Source organism: Lycium ferocissimum, unplaced genomic scaffold (assembly GCF_029784015.1).
Source record: "Lycium ferocissimum isolate CSIRO_LF1 unplaced genomic scaffold, AGI_CSIRO_Lferr_CH_V1 ctg10898, whole genome shotgun sequence".
NCBI lineage: Eukaryota > Viridiplantae > Streptophyta > Magnoliopsida > Solanales > Solanaceae > Lycium > Lycium ferocissimum.
This window is the reverse complement of record NW_026713547.1, coordinates 6,524-12,628: the sequence shown is the minus strand read 5'-3', so window position 1 is coordinate 12,628 and position 6,105 is coordinate 6,524.

Genomic DNA, 6,105 nt, shown 5'->3' with positions numbered 1-6,105 from the left:
AGCCATTATGGCATTCTGGATCAACTGATCTTGGCGGAACCAAATGCTGTATTCCGGGTTCTCCGTGTCTCTACTGTTTTGAGTAATAGTTTTTGAAGGAGCAGGAGAAGAGCCGTCAAGATGGCCGAACAGATTGTGCCCATGCATGAGCATGGAAATCTGGGCTTTCCATATAGCAAAGTTGTGGCTGCCAACAAGCTTTATCGGCAACTGCGACACGGGATTGAATTGAACAACAATGTTAGAGTTGTTGCCCGTGGAGTCCGCATTCTGTACGTTTTCAGCCATGTTAAGAAGAAGTTTGGGGTGGTAGTCAGAGGATCGGAAAAAAAAGAACTCGAGAGAGTTAAGAAGGGAGCCTTGATACCATATAATAACTTGAGAAAGATGAAGCAAAAGATGATTTTATTAATGGATGGAGAACTGATATATATACACAAACAGATAAAAGAGTTCCTGTGAAAGTGTTCCTCCTACGGTGGAACTAACCAGTAAACAAGGAAAATAAATAACAAACTCCTAAAATAGTGGAAACAAAAATAAATAACTGTGCAGTAAAACAAGTATTAACAGTGAGCAGTTACAATGTGCTAATAACTTCCTAATCTAATGTGAAATTAGAAGTTAAGAAGTCAAACAAGTCAGTACGAACTGGTTCTGAATTTGAAAGAAACTTCAAAGGCAATCGAATAATCGAGCAATTTACAGGAAGATCATATGGAATACTATGTCTTCCATCTGTTCTTGGTTTATGATAGTATAAGCTAAAGCCACCACAATTTTAGTAGTTCTCATAACGTTGAAATAATCACTTGTCTCTTTGCTACAACCATTCATGCATTTGAACAAAGTGATGTTGTTGTAAACTCCATGTTGGTGATAATACAATGAAATTACAATTACAATTGAAAAATAAAATGAAGAAATAAAAATATCTTTGGCTGAGGCGTGGATATCTCGCTCTCTTTAAGGAGATTCAAGCCCATTTATGGCAAATCTCCGGTCCGGCGGTAATCTTTCCGACTTGTCCCCTCCGGGATACAATAGCCCGATCACGTCGTACAACTCAACAAACTCTGGACAAGATGTTGAGTCCAAAGCTCCACCAAAAAGAAAAACACCTTTCTTCAACTAATAAACTCTCTTTTATTTTCCTCACTTTTTAAGAACTCTCCAAAATATATATTTTTCTCTACACCCCACAAGTTAAGGATGACTAACTATTTATAGCTAGGAAAATCATCCTTGAATTAATTTGATATGAATAGGATAGTAAAGGAGGTAGATAAATGGAAGAATTATTATTTAGAGGTTACAAGAAGAATGTGCATGAATATTGAGTTAATGGAGAATAATGACTAGAAGGTTACAAAGGAAATAAAGTGACTATTACTAGCCATCAACGTGTAGGAGTAATGAACGGTGGTTATGAAAATTTCAAAGGAACTTATGTCCGCATTCATCCATTTACTCAAATGAGTAGCGGAGAAATAATGCTCCTAACGTGGATGGTCAATGCAGCATAGTGGACAAGGAAGCAAATGACACACTTTAATAATATTAAAATGCTCTAAATGTCCTTCAATCCCCCACTCATTTTAATATTAATATAAGAGAGTTTACCAGTTGAAGGTAGATTATTATGCGTAATGAAGGTGTGCTCTGCATTGAACCTCCACTTAGTAAAACAATAATCTTTACTCTAGAGCCGTAGTGGTCTCAGACTTGAACTATGACTGCTTAAGATAAAGAATTATTGCTCACACATAATAATCAAGGTGTTGACATGAGCTTTCACGGCCCGGCCACATTACGGCCTTGTGCTATCCCGGTTTCATGAGTGCTTCGAGAACGAGCCCAACTCTATAGGAAGCGGCCTACTTCCACACTCACATAGGTGAAATCACAAGGGTGCTACCGTAACTTAACACCCCACTCAAACGAGCTACGAAATTTCATTAAGAGTTTATAAACTCAACCTCCACAAACGGTTACTGAGAATAATGCACCCACGCATAGGGAGGGAATAAATAAAATAGTGCATTTTCTCAAAAAGTCATCATATGATTCGTTTTTCCCATTGAACCTAGTTATAGGATCTCTAGTCCCCAGGTTGGGTTTCCTCATATACGACTCATGAATTTATGGGCTTCAATCCCATCCCCTCGATGTGCTCCGGACATTTTCGCTTGCGAGGCCTTGGTTAGTGGATGCACAAGATTATCACAAGATTTGACATAATCAACGTTAATGGTACCACTTGTCAAATATGATCTCACGATCTTGTGTTTTCTCCTTATAGGTAAACGGATTTACCGTTATAATAACGGTTTTGAACTCTACCAATTGCAGTGATGCTATCACAATGAATTAAAATAGGAGAAATTGGTTTTTCAAATTAAGGAATTTGAAATAATAAATCTCTTAACCAATTCGCTTCTTCACTAGCTGAAGCTAAAGCAATTAGTTCAGCCTCCATGGTAGAGTTAGCAATAATAGTTTGCTTTTTTGATTTCCAACAAATAGGACCACACAGCAACGTAAAAATATAACCGGTGGTAGAACAGGAATCACCGGATAAAGTGTTCCAATCTTGCATCGAAGATTAGGAAAAGCCTTCAAGTACGGCGAATATTTTTTTATAAAACAAGCCATAGGTTTTTGTACCAACTAAATATTTCATAACTCTCGTTATGGCATGCCAATGTTCATTACGGCTTGCTTGTAAACTGCCGCTAAGTACTCAACCGCATACGCAATATCAGACCTAATGCAATCAGTCACATATCTCAAACTTCCAATTAAGCTAGCATATTCCTTTTGATTTGTCACATCATTTTCACTTTGAACAGGAAAAAAGTGAATACTTGAATCAAAAGGAGTTACAACATGCTTGCAATCAAGAAAGTTATATTTTCTCAAAATTTTCTCAACATAATGTGGGGTCAAGGAATATTCCATCACATGTTTTAGTAATTTTTATTCCAAGAATTAGATTTGCCTCACCAAGATCTTTCATGTCAAAATGGCTTCTAAGAATATTTTTATTTTCACCAATAACATTCATGTTAGAGACAAAGATCAATAAATCATCAATATAGAGGCAAACAATAACATGTGAATTATTCCAAGACTTATGATAGATGCACTTATCACACTCGTTTGTTTTAAAACCATTTTCAATCATGCAGGAATCAAATTTCTCATGCCATTGCTTTGGTGCCTGTTTCAAGCCATATAGGGATTTGGTAAGTTTACACACTTTGTTTTCTTGGCCTGCTTCAATAAAACCTTCGGGTTGTTCCATATAAATTTCCTCATTTAGGTCCCCATTTAAAAAAACAGTTTTTACATCCATTTGGTGAATATGCAAATCAGAAATTGTAGCAATAGCAATTAAAAGCCTTATGGATGTAATTCTAGTTACCGGAGAAAAAGTATCAAAAAATTCTAGGCCTTTTAGTTGTTTAAAACCTTTAGCAACTAGTCTAGCCTTATATTTATCAACAGAGCCATCCGATTTTAACTTTTTTTCTAAGGACCCATTTACACCCAAATGTTTTACAACCGGTGGTAAATAAACTAACTTCAAGTTTTATTGGAAATAAGTGATTCCATTTCATCATTTACAACCTCTTTCCAAAAAATAGCATCATGTGAAGATAAAGCTTCTTGTAAATTGAGAGGGTCATTTCCAACATTAAAAACATAAAAATCAGGACCAAAATCTTTTTCTACTCTAGCTCTTTTACTTCTTCTTAACTCAAAATCATCACTTTCTTTATTTTTCAAAATAGAAGTAGAAGAACTAGGTAGTGACAAAATATTTTCGATAGTCCTATGACCCCCACTATTTTTAGAATTAAATGGAAATTTATTTTCATGAAAAATAGCATCACATGATTCTATTATTATATTATCTTCAAGACTAAAAAATCTATAAGAAATCTAACTATTTGAAGCATAACCAAGAAAAGCACAAGTAGTAACTTTTTTACCCAATTTACTTATTTTGGGATCCATTAGCCTTACATAAGCTAGACAACCCCAAACTCTTAGATATCCCAAATTTGGCTTGTGACCTTTCCACAATTCAAATGGCGTTAATTTTGTCTTTTTATGAGGCACACGATTCAATACATAACAAGCGAGTTAAGATAGCTTCACCCCAAAAATTTAGAGGTGCACTAGACTCAATAAGCATGGCCTTAGTCAACTCAACCAAAGTTCTATTTTTCTCTTTGCTACACCATTAGACGCGGGGGAGAATAAGGTGGAGTAGTTTCATGAATTATTCCCTATGATCTAACAAAAGAATTAAACTCATTAGACTCATATTCACGGCCTCTATCACTTCTAATTCTTTTTATTTTTCTACCAAATTGATTTTCAACTTCATGGAGATAAATTTTAAAATTTTCAAAAGCATCACTTTTATTTTTCATCAAGAAAACATATGTATACTTAGAAAAATCATCAATAAAAATAATAAAATATCTATTTCCTTCACGAGTTAAAATTCCTCCAAGTTCACAAATATCAGTATGAATTAACTCTAATAATTCAGTTTTTCTTTCAACTTGAAAATGAGGCCTTTTTGTGATTTTGGCTTTACTATAAGCTTCACATTTTTCAAAATCCTTTTTAATCATTGGAATTAATCCTAAACTATTCATGATTCCCACATAACGATTATTAATATGACACAAACGAGCATGCCAAAAATTAGTGGAGAAAGCATGTAAACAGAATTAGTAACTTTATTCATCTCAACATTCAACTTAAACATCCCATCACAAGCATACCCCTTTCCCACAAAAATACTTTTTTTCACTAATACATATTGATTAGACTCAATAATTTGTTTGAAACCTGCTTTATTAAGAAGAAAACTAGACATCAAATTTTTTCTCATGGAAGGAGTATAAAGTACATCTTTTAAAGTTAACACCCTTCACCGAGGTAAAGCTCAACTCGACATCTCCTTTCCAAGCACTTGAGTAGTGCGAGAATCACCAAGCATGATGGTTTTGGGCTCCTCAAATGGAGTATACACTTTGAACCAATCTTTGTCAAACGAGACATGACGGTTTGCACCGAGAATCAGCCCCACCATCCATCAACATTTTCAACCATATTTATGTCTGTTATCACCGCAAGTGGCTCTTCGGTAATGTTCGCCCGAGGTGTAGGACCACGTTTCCGAAACTTGCAAAATCGAGCAATATGCCCACTCTTGCCACAGACAAAGCATGGTCCTCCATTTTGTGCTTGTTGAGTTTGTGCTTGGTTGTTACCACCATTATTTTTCTTGGGAGGTCTACCATTATTTTTCTTGAATATTTTCTTCTTAGGCTTCATAGAGGTATTTTTGTTAGCATTAGGAGCGCATTATTTGAAGTAATTAAATTTACCTTATTTGTGACGGGTTGTAAGTTGCTCTCTTCCGTTTGTAAAAGTGCATCTTGGCCCCTTGCCTCTTCCTCCATGCGGATTCGCATAATCAACGTCTCAAGAGAGGTTTCCTTTTGTTTGTGGCGCATAGTTTTTTGAAATTCCTTCCATGAAGGTGGAAGTTTATCTATTATGCCACAAACAACAAGGTTATCTCCAATTTTGATCTCCTTGGACCTTAGCTCTCCAACAATCATTATAAAGTCTTGAGCTTGATCTACCACTGATTTGGTGTCCACCATTTGGAAACGAAAAAAATCTACTAGCAGCATATTTTTTCGCTCCAGCCTCCTCGGTATCATATTTACTCGCAACGCTTTCAAATTTTCTTTGCGGTAGAGTAAGTTCTATCATAATAATCATAAAAATTATCTGATAGACAATTAAGTAAATAATACCGACACTTGTATGAATCTTCATCGTACTTTTCAATTTTTTTCTTGAAGAGAAATAAGTTCTTCATCATTCATGGAAGAGTTGTCTACTTTATTTGGATTCTTCTCAGTTAACACATAAGAAACATTGAGAAGACTTAAGTAGAAAAGTACTTTACCCTTCCATCTCTTAAAATGAGTACCGTTGAACCGAAATGACTTGTTAAGATCTCCCACTTTGACATCCGCGGATTTTTCAATTGTAGCCATTTGAATC